This window comes from Heloderma suspectum, chromosome 2 (genome assembly GCF_057233095.1).
Source record: "Heloderma suspectum isolate Gila_16-S chromosome 2, 16-S_ref, whole genome shotgun sequence".
NCBI classification, from domain to species: domain Eukaryota; kingdom Metazoa; phylum Chordata; class Lepidosauria; order Squamata; family Helodermatidae; genus Heloderma; species Heloderma suspectum.
In genome coordinates this window covers 75,516,894-75,536,141 of record NC_139459.1, presented here as the reverse complement: position 1 = coordinate 75,536,141, position 19,248 = coordinate 75,516,894, and the positions used below count along the sequence as shown (strand labels likewise).

The 19,248-nt window shown below is 44.6% G+C and overlaps 1 protein-coding gene across 3 annotated transcripts in view; it reads left to right on the top strand.

Moving 5' to 3' along the window:
* SEMA6A (semaphorin 6A) overlaps positions 1 to 19,248 on the top strand; it is a 196,816-nt gene that overhangs the window by 172,644 nt on the left and 4,924 nt on the right. The gene's annotated exons all lie outside the window — the stretch shown is intronic.

Here is a 19,248-nt window from a genome sequence, read left to right as displayed (position 1 = left end):
AGATTTTTGAGAAGAAGTGGCAGTTTCCTCTTCCTTTTTGATGGCTGCTTTCAGGCCACATAATATTGGGGACACTGTGGTGATGATATGTGGATATCCTTGAGCAAGTTGCACCCTTTCCACTTAAAACTCCTTCAGATGGCACAGAGTTGTGGTGAGGCTAGGACACAAAGTTAACAGCTGTGCAAGTCATTCCTGTGAATGATATCTGATATTTCCCATGTGAACCAAAACCAAGCCAGTTCAGGCATACCAAAGGCCTAAATCGAAAGGAAACTGGAACACACCTAGAACCAATCCAAACCTAATGTCAGAGTTCCATCATCAGCATCTCAGCTGCTAATGTGTAGCTCCATTGGGCTGCTTGGTAGATGGGAAGAATGAAGCTCTGGGACAGGGTAATTTAACCCTTTCCTCCCATGCCCTTTCTCCAAAGCTGCTATTAGATATTCTGGGTAAAACAGGCACAGTATTTATACCTAGAGAAGACTCTTACGAGTCCCCTGGACTGCAAAGAGGTCAAATCAGTCCATCCTAAAGGAAATCAACTCTGAGTGCTCATTGGAAGGACAGATACTGAAGCTGAAGCTCAAATATTTTGGCCACCTAATGCGAAGAGAAAAGTCACTGGAAAAGACCCTGATGCTGGGAAAGACTGAAGGCAAAAGGAGATGGGGACGGCAGAGGGTGAGATGGCTAGATAGCATCACTGATGCAATGAATATGAACTTGAGCACGCTCCGGGAGAGAGCACAGGACAGGAAGGCCTGGTGTGCTATGGTCCATGGGGTCACGAAGAGTCAGACACGACTGAATGACTGAACAACATTTATACCTGCCTCCCCCACCCCCACCCTAGAGCTAGTAGTAGCTTTAGGCTAACAATTCACATCTGAGAAAGAGCATGGGAAGAAATAGTTAAACACTTTCTTTCAGAACCACACTTCCCCATTTCAAAACATCCAGTGTGGCTTCTAATTAGCAAATGAAAACCCAAAGGAGATCATAATCACCAACCTCCCGTATGAAGTCTGGTTCGGCTCTTAGTCACAGTAGAAGCAAATCTAAACCAGAAAGTGTAATAATTGGATTCTAGTGTTCAGGTCCCATTTAGGAGACAAAGTTATATGAGCGCTTAAATCAAAGAGACTTAAATGTGCTTAACGTTGGCTGGCTGGCATCCATACTGTATTAGTACACACACGCTATGGATCCATTATCCTAGCTGCAAATATCTTAGGCTCTTTGGACATCCCAGCTCTTACTGCTGCAACACCGTAGTAGCTGGGCAAATACGGAGAGAGGAAAGGAATTTGCTTGTTCATATTTAAAACTCTTTAAAGGCTCTAATAACAGAAAAATAAATTAGCATAAAAATAACCTTGAGCATATTTATGTTAAATTACTGCTGGTTTACACTTACATGGCAATATTCTTAAAGATATGTGAATAATTCATCTTTCCTTATTAGCTTTGTGTAGTGTACATTTAGCGTCAATTTTTGCATTATTTAATCAGCACTTGTAATAGTTTTATGACAACCTAAATTTTGATGGCCCCTTATTAAGAGCTGTATTCATTTTTCATAAATTCTCATGGCAGTGTAATAATTTAGAATTGTTTCAGCATACCTGAAATTCCAAGACTTCACCTGATTCAGATTTTCTTAAGGGTAAATGTAAACATCTCCAATTGTTTTATTCCTCTGTATAGCCAAACTAAGCCAACAAAATCTATTTGCAAGTACTAGGTTTTGCTCTGTGTTTTTAGCAACTTTGGGCAACCATGAAATTGTTTATTGGCCACACCTTTGCTCTGGAAATAAGAGCAGCAAGCTCCATCCAGTCTTGTGTTGGATCCAGGATCTGCCTTCCACAAGAGGAAGGGCTCCGCTCACAGAAGGTCCCTCTGCCCAATTTTGGAGGATCCTCCACACATCACAACTCACTGCATTCAGCAGGTTCTTCTGACCCTCTGGGGCAGGGAAGCACACTTCCACCAGTACATTTCATCCAGCGGATCCAACCCCTATTATGCAGTTACCCTAATTTTAACAAAGGTGTATTGCTTTTGTTCTTCACCAAATTTGTATGGGGACATATTATGTTTAGTCATTTTACAACTAGTGTAGGGTATATTTACAACCTGACCCTAGCAAATAAATTATACTGCTGGGTGAAACAACTGTTGCATCTGCACTACATAGCAAGATCAACTAATCAAGGATCGGTGACTACATACAACAATGCAGGAGGGTCCAGTTGCACTCCTGTCCTGCTTGTGGGTTTCCCACAGGCAGCTGGTTGGCCACTGTGTGAACAGAATGGACCTTTGGTCTGACCCAGCAGGGCTGTTGTTATGTTCTTAATGCTTGCAGCCACTTGGTAAGCTGGCCATCTCTGTTGCCCTGACTAGTACTGAGGTTTCTGATGCAAATGCAGAAACGTTAAGATTTTCCCCACTAATCTGTAGGACAAAATGTGGGACCAGCTTACCAATAGTTATCACATGCCAGATTCACCGGATTATTATTATTTATTACATTTCTCTGGGCGGTTTACAAAGATTAAAAACAATAAAAAGACAACATGCAGAGATTAAAACCATTTACTTTTAAAAAAAAAAAACATGAACAGACAATATGCACAAAAGAAACATCTATCTAAAACAATTTCAAACAAACAATCTCAAAGCAAGCAACCATAACCATAAGACATTCCAGGATCGATTAAAACTGATGTTTGTGACCTTCCTGCCATTACAGAACAGTGACATCAGTGCAGTCCATGATGTCATAATGGTATTGTAGTGGCATTGTCATGGTGCACAGATTTAGGACTGGGAAGGAGAGTCAGAAAACAACCATAGAGCTCCATCATCTTACAAAATGTAAGCCTATTTTTCCATTCCAAAATGCACCGTAAAGTACTAATGAATGGGGCAATTTTTTGTTATTGTCCAAAGTCAGTGTGGAGGCTGTCCCCACCAAAATGTGCTCTATCCTTGTGATTCTCATTCATCAGGAGTCAACAAATATTGGCTGGCCTTGGTGGCCAACTAAAATTTTGTCATTCCCAGGGCCGCCCCCTGCCCCAATTGGCAGGGTCTTGTCCATGACCTTACGCTGAATCTCTGAAATTCAGTATGAGATCAGTGACAAATAGAAGCACCTCTGCTGTTCCCCTCCAGAGCTGCTGAGGAGCCGCAGAAGTTCCGAACTTTCTTTGCCTCCAAACACCCTGCAGATATAACCCTCAGCGCCTCTACCCTCTCTCTGCAGCCTTGAGCCAGCTAGGGCAGTGGAGATGTGCAGGCTTTGACCTGGTTTGCACTATCACCATGGGTTAAACAAGCTACAGTGGTTTGTTTAAGCCGTAGCATGTGCCAAGTGCCATTAGCCGAATCACCTAATTGTTGTGTCATCCGAACTTGGGTGGCATGGCTTGTTGGAGGGGGAAACAACCTTCACTAACCCATAGGACACTATTGGGTTGACTGCCTGTGGTGGGAGTTAGAGTTCCAACTAGGGATGTTAGAGAAATCTGCCGCAGATTCAAATGAGGCCGGATTCTTTGGAAGCCAGCCTCTGGAATCCATGGCGGAACGGCCCCACTTATCTCCGCTCCAGGAGGATTCCGTGTAGAACGGCTCTTGGCTGCTTGCTTACCGGAGCTGTTCACTTCTGCGCCAATCCCCTTAAAAAAAAAAAAAGCGATCGGCAGGATGTGCCCACAGACTTATATGCAAAATGAAGCTGTGAATCTTGCATACAAGTCTATGTGTCCATAGACTTATACGCAAGATTCACAGCTATATTTTGCGTGTAAGTCTGTGGGCACTTCCTGCCGATCGCCATGTTGCACTCAAGCCGGGCAGCTCTGCGGAATCCTCGCGGAGCAGAGCTGCTCCTGAGGATTCCGGGGGGGGGGGGAGATTGCCTCCCCGCCCCCAGATGGATTCCCCACCAGAACAGATGGTGGAGAATCCGTACATCCCTAGTTCCAACTACCTGGCAGCCACAGAGACAAGCTTCCACACCTCCATCGTCCAAAGAGGAGAGGCAGTGGTTTGTTCTAGCTCTCTTCTTCTTTCATCCATCAAGCATAATTGCAAGCTACTGGCCATGTTTGGGTCTGGGAAGGGGGCAGGATCATCCCTCCCCCGCCGTAGCACCAGTGTCAGGAGGAAGCCTGTGGTTCAACAGAGCCTGGCTGACCTCTCGACATGGCGAGGGGAGCAAGCAAGATTGTCAGACCCCATCACTCGTTAAAAATAATGTTTAAACCCCAGACTTAGGAAATTTAAGCAGCTTGCAAATAGCACTCTTCACATGGTGAACACATGTGGGGAAAGAGCAGCAACATGGCAGAAAGCCTCACCTGCAGCCTACGTGCCTTCACTTAATGGTCTGTACAGAGGGACTCTGCTTGTGCGCAGAGGGACTGAATGGAAGCCCTTTACAGATGTTCTAAGGGCAGTATCCTATGCTTCCCATGTGCCAGCAGGGCCCACTGCTAGCGCAACAGGGATCTAACGGTTCTTAAAGCAACCTTAACAAGCAGAAGCACTCATTTCCAGAACAGGGTGGGTCAGCAGGGCTCTTAGAAGGGAGATCCACTGACATGTCCTGATCCAGAAATGAGCATTTCCACTCCTTTCCAGGCTTGCTTTAGGAAATGCTGGCTCCCTACTGTGCTAGCTGTGGATCCTGCTGGTGCAACAGAATAAGCAGGAGCACAGCAGCAGTTTTGGATGCTGCACAGCCTCTCCTTCTACCTATGCACATTCATTCCAATGTCGGAAATAAGCCTACATGTGTACACTTAATTTTATAGGGTTCCCAATTGCATGGAAGTCCTCATGTGCGCACCTGTATGCATGTAGGCTCATTTCACACATGGAAATGAATGCCACGTACGCTAGGGAGGTTGGGGTCACCACACCATCCAGCCTCCTCCCATTGATCCTGCGCTCTTAGAACGTCTGTAAAGGGTATTTGTGGATATAAATAGGTTAGGGGCATAGACACAAGTCTCAGCTCCCTCATGCATCTTCAGCAAACACGCAATCCTACAGTGAACAGTGATAATGCTAAACTTCAGGAAAAAAATGTACAAAAGCCTACTGCACAGGTGGATCTCCTGCTTACACTTCTGTAGATCAGTCTGGGCTACATCAGTGCCAAACCCTAAATCAGTCTCCAGTATTTTATTATTCATTTTTCCTCACTTTCTCTTTGGACCATTCAAAGTGCTTCAAACAAAACAGAGAAATACCTATGATAAAATAGGGTATACATATCAATGTCATTAGCTAATCCAGTAGCACAATACCAACAAAAGCCGTGGCGAATGTTGTCCCTCCAGCCCTACTTCAACTCACTTATACCAACCCATTAGGCTTTGTTCCAGAGATGGCCACAGTTCATCGTATTTGCCAAACACAAACATCTAGTTAAGCAAGCCAACAGCAGTGTTCCTGACTGACACTAGATGCAGGAAGGGCGTTTGAGCAATCTGCTCTGAAAACTGTAGAAATTTAATTTCTGGCATTATCTTCTACATTGTTGTTCTGTGCATGCAGTCTCTCTTAGGGTGGCACAAAGCAATTGTATCCTTTGCCAGCCTTTTCGAGTCCTCTGAGACTTGAGGGATCACAGCTTAGATTAAACATACACAGAAAGGCACGCTAATACCAAGACAACGTCCAGCATTTTTTCTCCATAAAACATTCCTGTCAATTCAGAGCAATATTGTAAAATCACTGGGGCTGCCAAAGGCACTCACTGTGTTTGCTTAAAAATGGGTGTCAGAAGTGATTCCTTAGGCACAATCTCAGCAGGATTCTGATTAATTTTTCACACTAGCGGTCCTCTTAGAGTCATACAGCCTGGATGCTGCTTTTACCCCGTTTAATAAAAACCTTCAGCGCTGTATCTGAAAACTAAATACTTTATGCTGCTATCTTCCAAGGAAGGCACACATTTTGACTACCTGTCACTGTGTTTGGCTGAGATTAACTAGTAAAAAATGACTTTCCAAAGGCTTTCCATAACCAAAGAGTCATGGTCTACTGCTTTGCCCCAAGGCAAGTTATTTTACATTGAGAAGGGGCAGCAAGCAGACCCACAGATACCCTACCATTCAGTTGTGCTTTAAGGGACTTACTGCAGCAAGCCCTTAATTTGCCATGCACATAAAATAAAGAACATCTCAATACGTTCAGTATGGTTTACTACCAGTTAAGGGGCTCAAAATATGTGCTTACAACATAAATGCAAAACAAAACAAAACACTTCGCCTCCAAGTATAGAGCTGAGGTTTAAGATTAGGCAGGGTTAGTACCCAAACTCGGAAATACAAAATTGAACAATGCCTGCATTCAGTGGTCCATCATACAAGCCAGAATATTATGCTGCAATATGAGAACCAGTAAAGGGAACAGATGGCTGTACAGCCAGTTGCATAAGCTAGCTCGTTAATTGATTTGAATACCACATTTAAAATTAATACATTAAATAAAACCATGGGCTTGGATACAGATTGAGGCATATGTAACTGCTCTGGCTGAAGTAGACTTCCCCACCCCCTCTTCCCCAAAGCAGCCCCTTCAGCCCCTTGAAAATGTTACACAGACTGCCAGAGGTCACTTCTGAGCAGGAGAGCTGTGCTGCAGGGGTAGAGGGGATCCACCCAAATTGGGCAGAGGCACCTTCCATGAGTGGAGCCCTTCTGTGCATGGAATGCAGATACAGAATCTAACCCATGGTATCAATGTATAGAACTTCTTTTGAAGTCCTGCCCCACAAATATTTCATTATTTTTAGCTTAATTAAATTATATTTCCACACTGCCATGTAAAAATTGATTAGCCATGTGCCCACTCTTTGGCTGAAGTCCTATAGCCAAAGGAGTGAGCCCTGTTGGAGTCAGTGGTATTTACTTCTGAGTAGGCATGTATAGGATTGCACAGTTAATTTTATAGAGATCATGAGTGGAGAGTTTACCTTGAGTCAACTACTCTTAAATACAAGGACTGAGTCCAATGCTACACTGTGTTCAGTGGGGCTTACCACTAGGATCTAGATGCACAGAAGTAGCCTGAGGGTGTTTCAGCAATATTGCCTTGTTTGTTTTATCAAATAATTATATGCAGAGCACACAAGCCAGTGGGGGAGTTCTTGTTTACATAGTTACTTGGGAAGTGTCGAACGGTGTCCCAGCACTAGCTCCTACCATGTTGTGCGAATGTAAACCAAGTTAACTAGTGCAATGGGGAAAAGCAGTGGGTTGCTGCCAAAATTTGGTGGGAGTCCTGAATTTCAGCAGCTAATTGCTGCTGCTTCCCATTTCAGTAATTATATTGTGCAAAAACCAGAAAGTAGTGTTGGTTTGCAATAGCACGTCATCATTAGCACTAGTGCTGGGACACTTAGAGCCTCATGTGGCGCAGAGTGGTAGGCAGCAGTATTGCAATTGAAACTCTCCCCACGACCTGAGTTCGATCCCAGCGGAAGCCGGGTCTCAGGTAGCCGGCTCAGGTTGATTCAGCCCTCCATCCTTCCGAGGTCAGTAAAATGAGTACCCAGCTTGCTGGGGGAAAGGTAGTCACAACTGGGGAAGGCAATGGCAAGCCACCCCGCTATAGTCTGCTGTGAAAATGCCAGCGCAAGCGGCGTCCCTCCAGGGGTCAGTAATGATCCGGTGCTTGCACAGGAGGAACCTTTCCTTTCCTGGGACACTTATACAGCAACATAGGAAACTGCCGTATACGGAGCCAGACCCTTGGTCCACCTACCACAGCATTGTCTACTCTGACTGGCCGTGGGTCTCCAGGATTTCTGACGGGGTCTTTCCCAGACCAACCTGAAGATGCCAAGAACTGAACCGACGACCTTGTGTGCGCAAAGCATGCACTTTTGACACTGATCTGGAATAAAACAAGAGGCAGATTAGTGAACCTAGCTATATCCAGAAGCTCTTTTCTTTGCATTTCTTTGTCTTTGGTCCCATAAGCAAGTCAGATATTTACAAGGCTTACCAACTCAGGGTAAATGCTTAGGTCCAGAAGACATGTGAGGGAAAAGTAGATACCACTGCTGATTCCAGGTGCACTGTGCTTCCAGTTTAAATGATTTTGGATTCACTGAATGTATTCAAGGTCGTGGAATGTTTTCAGAGAACAAGAAATGAAAAGCATAGCGTCCTCTCAGTGCAAGCTCCATAATCCTTCCTCCTCACACAAACACACACACACAGAGTCCCCCTTGGATTTACTTTAGGCTCCTGATTCTCTCTCACCCAACAAGAGCATGTCTCTTTATCATAATATTGCCTCAGAAGCAAGTCGACCTCTCAGCAACCCTGTTTGCTGTCTCTCTCCAAATACACCATAAATACTCTCCATAGCACATTTTGTGTGTTTGATTTTGCACCACTAGACTGCATCAATCTCTCATCATTAACTCCGATAAATCACATGTTTTGAAATTGAGAGGACTAATTCCAAGAGACAGGGTCTACTTTTCGGCTTTTTTGTTTGCTTTTTGACAGCCTATTAGCACATTTCCAAGAATCTCAAAGGATGTGCTGCATAGGGCACGTGCTTATTAATTAACTACCTGAGATATTTAATCAAGGGTTGGATAATTACTTCACCCTGTTCTCGTTTTCCATGTCTTAGTGTGTTATAGGAGGGAAGATAAAGATAGAATAGTTTAATGATACGTATTTATTGCACTCTCTCTCTGTCCTGGGCCCATATGGATTCATATTCCTATGTATTACCTGGTGAGTAGGGAGAAGAACAGGCAATGAACAGACATTGCCCCTGTAAGATAAGGAGATTTATATTTCCCTGCTATTTCCTGTAAGTGAATGCAATCATCCCAAATTAAACAGAAGAAGAAGAAAAAGAATGCTGCTTCTTTCTATTCAGTTTTGTTGGCTTGAGATGCTTCCAGTAACGTAGAGAGCAAAGCCGAGCAGCTCTTTTTGACATTCAGCTGGCGTGACATCCCCCCACCCCCAAGCAGATGGGTCATAGGACAGGAGTGGAGCAAAACAGGACTAAGAAATTTGGGTTTTCTTTTCTTAACATTGTGCAGAACCCAGAATTCACAATAGCATTTATTACATTGCAGAGAGGAGCCAGTGGGGGCATCCCATTTGTTTTGTTCCATTGGAGAAATAACATGCATTGAAATGGGACCCATGAAGATGAGAGATGCGCTACAATTAGCCAGGAGCCCTGCAATACGGCATGTTCACATATCTAAATCTAATGAATCCCAGCTGCGTTGAGCTCTCCCAAAGTAAGCAGCTGGCTGTATTTTAGCTCATCCCAGGCGTAGCAGAAAGGTCCTATAATGTGTATAAAGCTTTAACAGAACTACAGCACAGGATTAAGAGTTGAAAAGATATTTGCATCTTAAGAAGCAAGGCGTTCTCAAGTGTGACTCTGCAAAGAATACACTAGATACTTTAGGTTTCCTTGAATATGTTTGGAGGCTCACACAGTTGCTTTTCATTTAGCCATTTCTTGCTTTTAACTTTCATTCCAGAGCAATTTATCTTAAATGCCCAACTCCACTTTCCCTCTTCCCGTAAGACTCAAATCTGTTTTAAATTCACACTTCTGGAAGTCCTGAGGTTGGGGCAAGGGCAGGGAAGCCTGCATTTGTATTTATTGCATTTTATTTATTGTTACGTTTATATCCCACCTTTTTCCTCCAAGGATCCCAAGGCGACTTACACAATCCTCCTCCATTCTGTCCTCACAGCAACGCTGTGAGGTACCTTAGGCTGAGAGTCAGTGACTGACCCACAGTCACCCAGTGAGCTTCCTGGCCAAAGTGGGGCTAAAAACCCAGATCTCCTGAGCCCCAATCAAACACTCTAACCACATATGCCATTTCCCTGACCCAAAATAATTACAGGGACACGTGGTGGTGGAGATGCAACACTTACATCTATGGAAATACTAGTCCTGTCCAGGCATTCACTTGAACCTGGGCAACGAGGGCTAAAAGTGTGTAAAGAGACAGAGCTGTACGTACTGGCCGTGTGTGTGTGTGCGTGCAGGGCTGAAGGGGAGTTCTACTCACTTCTGCTTGGATGTAAGTAGAACACGCCATGTAATTGGGGGCCCTAATAAAGCAAACATGTTCCATCAAACACAAGTAGAACTCTTCAGACCTTCCTGCTCAACACAAGGAGGTCAGGAACTGAGGGGGCAAGGTGGTTGGATATTGGAGTTGGAACCAACATGTGAAACCACATCCCTTTGCACGCTTTTAGCCCTCATGAGTCCAGGTAAATGCCTGAAAGCTGCATTCACTGAGTTTCAGAAACGACTGCCCAGAGACCTTTGGCTATTGGGCGGTATAGAAATAAATAACTAAATAAATACGTTACACTGTCTAGAGGGATGAAAGTTGGCAATAAGCCTATAGCATAGGAGAAGTCCTGTCACCAGACCTCAGAGAATATGAACCTGAAGCTTTTCCCATTAAAAACAAACAGGAGTGATAAAACTAGATTAAAGTCTAAATAAAACTAGATTAAAGTGCAGAAGACATGGGAGTCCTGAGTTACGTTCTGCTGATTCTGGAGGTGGTGGAAGTGGATGTGGGCCGCTTCCCACTCAGCCACAGCGGGCATAATTTCAATATGTGAAGCTCAAAATAGCTGCCACGCTCACTGCGTTTACAGCTCACGGCCTGCCTCCTCACCACAGCATATTTAGTCATTGAAACTTTATACCCCAATTAGCAGTTTCCTCTTCATCCCTTCCAAAAATCACATCGTATTTCATTTACCCAGCCTTGCTCCCATTTTCATGTATATATGCCAGCTTTTGTGGAGAGAGGGAGGTTATTGCATTGCCATCTGGTCCACATTATATTAGAAAACATGAAGAAGATGACAGATTCCCGCTGTGAAAACCGCATTGCGCTCTCAATTTCCCATTCACTGCGGCCACTGGATTCCTGTAGCTCTGAAGACAATTAAAAGTTCACTTTTTGTGAATGGTGCATTTTTAAAAAAGTAACCTTTTGGCAGCACCTTTTGTTGACAGGTATGAAACTCTGCTACATGTAATAAAACATATATTATTTCTGGATTGAAACACAGAAGACTAAGGTCAGTGCTGTCCATAGTGATCCTAATAAAGTCGACATAGTTACTTGCATTTCAAGTGCCCCTATTATACAGGGACAGCCTCCATTTTCTGTTACACTGATAAGTCCCTATCCCTGTCTTGTCTTTTGTGGAGGAGACAAGTGGAACCCGTAACGAAACATAGCACCAGGATACTATAAACCAGCCTTTCCCATCTTGGTGCCCTCCGGATATTTTGGGCTACAACTCCCAGGGATGTGTTTCCACGCTATCAGCTTCACCTGGCTTGCAACGTTACGATGTTTCCCCAATCGCATCTGTTCCTTTTCCAGTTTCCACAGTCCCGGCTTATCATCGCTGTAGCCTGGGGCTCTGTGCTGTTTCCACTGAGCTCTAATCGAATTATTTTCTTGATGGCTCAGTGGAGTCTGGGTTGGATCTGATTATTGCATCCATGTTCCCACCTCCTCCTCTTGCTGAGTCCCTCCTCCCTCTCCCCCTTCACTGACAGAAACATATTTCCGGGTGGCGTGGGGGGATGGGAAGTGAATGTCATCAGACTGTCAGGGGCTGCTGAACCAATCAGAGAGCCCCCCCCCCCCCCAGGCTCTGTTCCCCTTAATGGCAATCTTGGGAACAAGCCTCATTGACCACAAAGGGAGTTACTTCTGTGTAGACTTCCCGGATGTATGGCCGATTCTGCCCATTTTTTTCCTTTCCCTCTAAATAGCAGGCTACCGCATTAGGAGGCACCCCTAAGGCTACCGCATTAGGGTAGCACGATAGCACATTATAGCCTGCTGACTCGTGTTGAGGCCAAGGGGGCTTGTTCCAGAAAATGTGCTATCGCGCCACGACGTCATGGAAACACAGAGACTTTGCCGCACAGCCAGGTTGGGGTAAATCACTAGTGGAAACAGCCCAATATTCCTGACCATTGGCCATGCTAGGTAGGGCGCGTGGGAGTCAAAACAGCTGGAGTGCACCAGGCTGGGAAAGGCTGAGCCCAGGTGACACCCAACATTCTGTGGCTATTGAGCATGCTCAGTTCTTATTGTGGTGTTTGGGTTTGTTGTTGGTTTTTGTCCCATGATGTTTTGAGATGTGTTTTAAACATTTTTTGTACTCCTGCAAACTTTGATATGTCCCTGTTGTTGCTCAGTGGCCCCATTTCTTTCAGAACTCCTCACATTAGTATGCTATTAGAAGGACCAATATTGGAGATGGCTGTTTAAAACATTTGAAAGTGAGCTCACATAGGTGGCAGTGATGGAAGGGTAGCTGTCTGTCCAGAGAGAAAATGTTGCTGAATGGGTTTTGAATTGGAGTTATCATACAGCAGGCACAACCAGATCCATTGTGAGCAGCCTATTAAACATTCTAAATTTTAGAAAGAGGGAAACTGTTAACAGTCAGTTTACTAACACACCCGTGATTCAGAATTTCTGCATTGGTCAGGCTGTTGTGGAGTAAATTAATACCACGTACGGCAGGAGCATGTAGAGCCTTCAGCTGTAAGTCGTGGCAGGGAAGGAAAGGCCCCCAGGCTGTGATCCTTGATGCGAGGTGAGGGGTGGTTATAAGTCTACAAGAATGTCCCCGTTTTCATTTATGAAATGTTGGAGGGATGTAGTAATGCCACAAAGACAGGCTCGTTTGTTTTCATTCACCAGTGAATGAACCATAGCAAGAATTCTCCTAGAGTTCCAGACTTGCCTTCCCCATCTAACCTACTCCAGAAGCTATTTTTATAGAGCTCAGACACTAAGGCTTCCCTTGGTGTTTTGCCATCTCTCTTTGCGATTACAGACAAGACAAACTCAGGCTTGTAACATGTTGAGACTATTTTGGTCTCTCAGATTTCATGTGATAAAAAGCAAAAACACAGAGCCCTTTTGTAAGGCCCACAGTCTCTCTTGAGTCTCTTTTCTACAGATGTGTGCTAATAATTTCACCGTGGGAACAGTCACATGCATCGTAGTATATCTTGTGGCATTTTTAGAAACAACCAAGCTAGTTAAATTATATTAAGCTTAGTACTGAAAAGCTCTTTCATAGTTTAAAACGTTTGTTAGGCCTTCTTCTTCTGCCAATAGAGAGACTTGTGTATGGCACCAGTGATTTCCTTGGACTGATAACACAACTTCTTAAAATCAACTTTTGTAGGGGCAGTTCAGTCTTCAGTGAGCCTGCTTATCTTCTATGGGTGACGGGGCACCAAAACTGATTCTAGAACTGTGCATAAATTGCAACTGAGCATGGGAAGTTCATGGACAGAGGCAGCATCATTCCGTCTATTTCCAGTGTTCAGCCTCTGAGTGCCGTTACTTATGTAGCCTAAACGCTGATGGATTATTTGGTATTGCTGCTCCTCTTAGAAATGTAGTTAGCAGGGAACAACAAAAAGGCAAAACAGAATGAGCATTTACCAGTCCCACATACACACAAAGGCTAAAAAGGAGGCTGCACCTTTCTTTAGTGAAGAAAGAAAACAGTGTGTGTATTCACAGATATTCTTGCATATAAATGCAGGTACAGCATAGGGTTTCAAAAGGAGTTTGTTCAGTCCATTTTGTGTTCCATTGCAGGCAGGAGAGAGAGCAAGCCATGTGTTCCCATCAATGGAGGATGGTCGAGAAAGAGAGCGAGGAGAAAGGAAGGGGAGGAGCAGGAAGCCACCCTGTAGGCTATAGAGATCCTGAGGCTAGCTATGTCCCAAATTCCCATGCATTAACTAGCTAACTGCAACCCTGCCTCCTTCCTGTAACTAACTTGCAGGCGAGGTTGCAATATTCCCAAGAAATGCCACACAAGAGGTCGGTATCAGTGGGCTAGAGGAAAACCTAAGGCTTGCAGAAGTACCAGAAAAAAATCTTTAGGAAAAAAATTCCTCATTGGTGGAGAAAAGCTAATGGGGCTGAGTAGGTTCAGTAGCAACATAATACTGGGGGTGGGAAGGAAAATTAAGGGGAATGGAATGGAGTGGCTGGAATCAGGGAGCATTTCACCTCTAAGGGAGAGGGGAACCCTAACTGGGGTCAGCCCATTAAGGACTTGAGCATGCTCAGTGGCCATGGAATGCTGACTGATAGTTGTGGATAGGAAGGAAAACTAGAAGGGAAGGGGTATGGAATGGAGCAGCTGGAATCCTGAACTGGGAGCACTACACAGTGCAACATTTTGTTGCAGTTCCCATTTGTACCTCTGGTTACCAGAAAGAAAGAAAGGAAGGAAGGAAGGAAGGAAGGAAGGAAGGTTCCTCCTGTGCAAGCACTGGGTCATTACTGACTCCTAGAGGGACACCGCTTGCGCTGGCGTTTTCATGGCAGACTATAGCGGGGCGGTTTGCCATTGCCTTCCCCAGTCGTTTCCCCCAGCAAGAACCTGGGAACAAACAAGAGGAAATGGCCATCACCATGCCCTGGCTGGCCATTGCTAGAAACACAGTGTAGGTCTTAATGGGCTTTGGTCTGATCCAGCAAGGCAATTCTTCTGTTTATATGAAGTCCACAATATTAGCAGTTTTATTTCTGATCCTTTTCCTATAGATCCCTAACAAAGGCCAATTTCCATGTTAGGAATCTTTAGGAAAGGGATCGAAAATAAAATTGCCAGTATCATAAGAACATATTGGATAGGGCTTTGGATAGGGGTGAATGCTCCTTCCTTGTTCTCCTCAACCTCTCAGCGGCTTTTGATACCGTTGACCACGGTATCCTCCTGGACCGCCTGGAGGGGTTGGGCATTGGAGACACTGTATTGCGGTGTCAGTCCTTCCTTTCCGGCAGGTACCAGAGGGAGAGGAGAGGAGCACTGGGAGAGGAGGTTTCGGTCCTGTGGCCACTCATTTGTGGGGTGCCACAGGGTTCCATCCTCTCCCCGATGCTATTTAACATCTATGTGAAGCCGCTGGGGGCTAGCATCAGGAGGTTCGGGGTGCGGTGTCATCAATATGCGGATGACACGCAGCTCTACCTCTCGTTCAAATCTTCACCAAGGTTGGCCGTAGAATCCCTGTCCAGATGTCTGGAGACGGTGAGTGGCTGGATGGGGAGGAATAAGCTGAAGCTGAACCCTGAAAAAACCAAGGTACTTTTGGTGGGAGACAAGAGGAGGCTGGGGGATGTTGACCTAGTGTTGAATGGGGTATGGCTACCCTTGAAAGACTAGCTCCGCAGCCTGGGGGTCATTTTAGACTCCCAGCTGTCCATGGAGGCTCAGGTGTCAGCTGTGAGCCAGACAGCACTGTACCAACTCCATCTGATACGGCGGCTGCGCCCCTTCCTTCCCGGCCATCTGCTCCCATCGGTAGTACGTGCCCTGGTCTCCTCTTGTCTAGACTACTGTAATGTGCTCTATGTGGGGTTACCCTTGGAGACAGTTCAGAAGCTGCAGCTGGTACAGAACGTGGCGGCTCGCCTGATTAAAGGCAACCTCCGGCGTGATCACTCTGGTGCTGAAGGAGTTGCACTGGCTACCAGTTGTTTTCCGGGCCAAATTCAAGGTGTTGGTTTTGACCTTTAAAACCCTATATGGTTCTGGTCCAGCCTATCTCAAGGAGCGCCTCCAGCAGCACCAGACAGGCTGCTTAACAAGATCAGCCTCGGATGGCCTTCTGTCTGTCCCATCAGCCAAGACAGCTAGGCTGGTGAGGATGAGGGAGAAGGCCTTCTCTGTAGTGGCTCCCATGCTGTGGGACTCCCTCCCCAGGGAACTCTGCCATGCCCCTTCTTTAATGAGCTTCCGCCACACATTGAAAACGTGGTTGTTCAGGCAGGCATTTGGGGTGAGTTAGGGTATTTTTAGAAATACGATGTTTTAATGTATAATTTTACTGTTTTAAATTGTTTGTAATGGTGTACATCGCCCAGAGTGGCTGGGTGACTGGCCAGATGGGCGATTAAGAAATTTAATTAATAAATAAAACATAAGAAGAGCCGTGCTGGATCAGACCAAGGGTCTGTCTAGTCCAGCATTCTGTTCCCACAGTGGCCAAACAGCTGCCCATGGGAACCCACAAGCAGGACAGGAGTGCAACAGTACCCTCCCGCCCATGTTCCTCAGCAACTGGTATACATAGGCATACTGCCTCTGATACTGGAGGTAGCATATAGCCATCGGGAGTAGTAGCCATATATAGCGTTATCCACCATGAATAATGCTTTTATATCAATCTATGGTGTGACCACGCTTGGAATATTGTGTGTATAGTTACGGAGTGGATAGGGAGAGGGTTTTCTCCCTCTCTCATAGCACTAGAACACACAGTATCATCCAATGAATCTGATTGGGAGGAAATTCAGAACAGGCTAAAGGAAGTTCTTTTTCACCCAGTGCATAGTTCACCTATGGGATTCATTAGCATATGATGTGGTGACGGCCACCCATGTAGGTGGTTTTAAATGGGGCTTCTCAGAGGTATTCGGTTGGCTACTGTGGGAAACAGGATGCTGGACTAGATAGGGCTTTAGTCTGATGTACTTCTTATGTTCCCATGTGTGAGCCGGGCATCCACACATATAACTATATACTTAGTTTACCTGATCTCCGTTTTCCTTCCAGTTTCACTTTTGGGAAAGGATTAATGAAATATTTGCAAATCTCATGTAGATTTGTATATGTGGACACCTGTTTCACATGTGACTTCCTTGTGAGAGATGTGTGCGATCCTGAAATGTCATTTTGCTCTCCACCAGGAGTTGGAGGTTCCTGTGCCCATTAACAGCTGAACTGTCCCCTAGTCATAAAACGACAACCTCTGCAATTCTAAGCAGATGCACTAGATAACCCTTGGGATATTTTCCAGGAACATGTTTCTGCAGGAACTTGTTTCTCCCTCTCTCAAAACCAATTAGAACATTTAGGCATGGAGGTAGTACAGGTATATGGCCTGTTCCCAGGATTCCCTGCATGTGGAAAGCTTACATCAAGGAGAGATTCTTTTACGGCTAGCCTTATCAGGGGACTGTAAGCTTTTCACATGCAGAGGGGTTTGGGCATCGAAGCCCTTGGAAACAAGCAGTCCCCCATGTGCATTCTGAGTGATACATGCCCATGAAATGACTGAAGACAGTTACATTTATTTTTGAAAGAGAAACTCCCATTGCTGTTTATTCTTTATATGGAGTTATAAGTTGGTCGTCACAGCACAATAATTTCCATGGAAAGCTCATTTCAAAACAAGTTTTTATGAGTTCAGAAAGCATTTCAACTTTTAAAAATCATTCAGTTCTAGCTTTGTATGCAAATATACCATGTATGCATACATACTATTTTTTATAAAAAGACAACAATTCTCTCCCATAGAAGTAATGATTTTACAGGCCTGCTTATCTAAGATTTTCATAAGGCTGGAGCTCTGTTGCTTTGTTATTTGAAGATAGTTTGCATACAAACTACGTTAAAATTCCATTCCAATTTATTCTATGAATGATCTGTATCTTCCAGAAAGCCTTGTCATGCAGTATAACCAATCTCATTGTCTCTCTGCTGCAGTAAGGATATTTTTACATTTAATTATAGCAGCTTTTAATACACTTGTATGCAGATGATCTCCAAAATATGGTGGGAATTTAAGACATTTTTTGCAAGATGTTTGTATTCCTTTATGATCTAACAGTTCTGGTTCTTCATTACATAGCTCTGGTCAATATATTTAGCTAGAGCAGCTCTGAAAGAGAATGGTGGAGACTCAGTGGGAGTCCTACCACCACACAGACAACCTCTGGGCTCTCCATGTGAACACCTGATCATGTAGTGTCCAGGTTGTATAATCACCCCTCTTTTTTAGAGGGGACGAAATCACATGGACCACACACCCTACACAGTTGGATGTTCATGCAGAGGTCTTCTGGTTCATACTGGAAGCTATCCATGCATGGAGAAGAACAGCTCATCCAATCTTTGACCATACTATTTCAGCACAATCCTTATTTAAATGTATAAACATAGCATTTAAGCAGAGGAGGGAAATGAGGAATGGTCTTTGCATGTACCTCATGGCTTTTGATCCAAAAATACACATGCACAGTCAGTTTTGACAATGTCATTATCTGTTCAGAGATGTAAGAGGGGGCTTTGATGTCTCCCCCATTCCCCCTCTCCCAAACCCCACATGATTGGCTCTGTCAAAGCTGACAGTGCCCATCAACTTACTTGTGCTGTGCACATAGTCTCTGATCCAGTAGGAGACCTACCCACAGAAGCCTCACACACAGATCACCTTTTGTGTATCGGAGCATAGTGGGTGGAAACCTCAGTCCAGTTACAAGGAACATGCAATTAAAAGGAATACAATATGAAACAGCATTACATTAAATACAGTGAGCTGAGGTTAAAAATGTATATATTCCATCAACACCATTTGTAAACATCTTAGGAGTTTGCCTCTGCCAGAAGTCCCAGGACACACTTTCACATGTAAGACAAATGAGTAAAATATACTCATCATTTAGAACCTGTTGATCTGGGCTACAATTCAGAATGCACTCAGGAGATCTGTACATACAGGAGCCTTCCCATTCTTTTCTATGAATAAGGAAATGTGAATATTCCATACTTGAAAGACGGACTCCCATGCCTGGGCTGTTTCTCTTCATAGAAGGAAAGTCTCTCTGTGTACAGATCCAGGGCTGGCCCTACCATTAGGTAGAGTGAGGTGGTTGCCTCAGGCAGCAGATGCTGGGGGTTAGGGAGCAGCAGTGAAATGTTGTGTGTGCCACATGGCCTGCCATATGGCCATTAAGTTAGCCTGCCACGTTCCAGTGTAGTGGGGAACACCGTCCTGTTACCAGTGTTGAACCAAGATTTAACTGTCAATTTGATCAGCTTCTATACATGGAATGTGAGAGGGGCACTAGATTGTAAGGAGCTTTCCTCTGTAAGAGGGTCAAAAGGAGTCCATGCGGGTGGGTACGTTCTGTAGTTTTCTGTATTGCCATTTGTTGCCTCCTCCATTGTCCCCTGCACACTTTGTCCATAGCAGACTGTGCAAGCTTTGTCTCTTGACATCAGCGAATGACCAGGTTTCGCAGGATGAGGGTTCTGCTAAAGCATTTCAGATCTCTGGAACAAATTTGTTCAGAAAGAGATAATTTTTTGTTTTGTTCTTTAAAAAATTTGACTG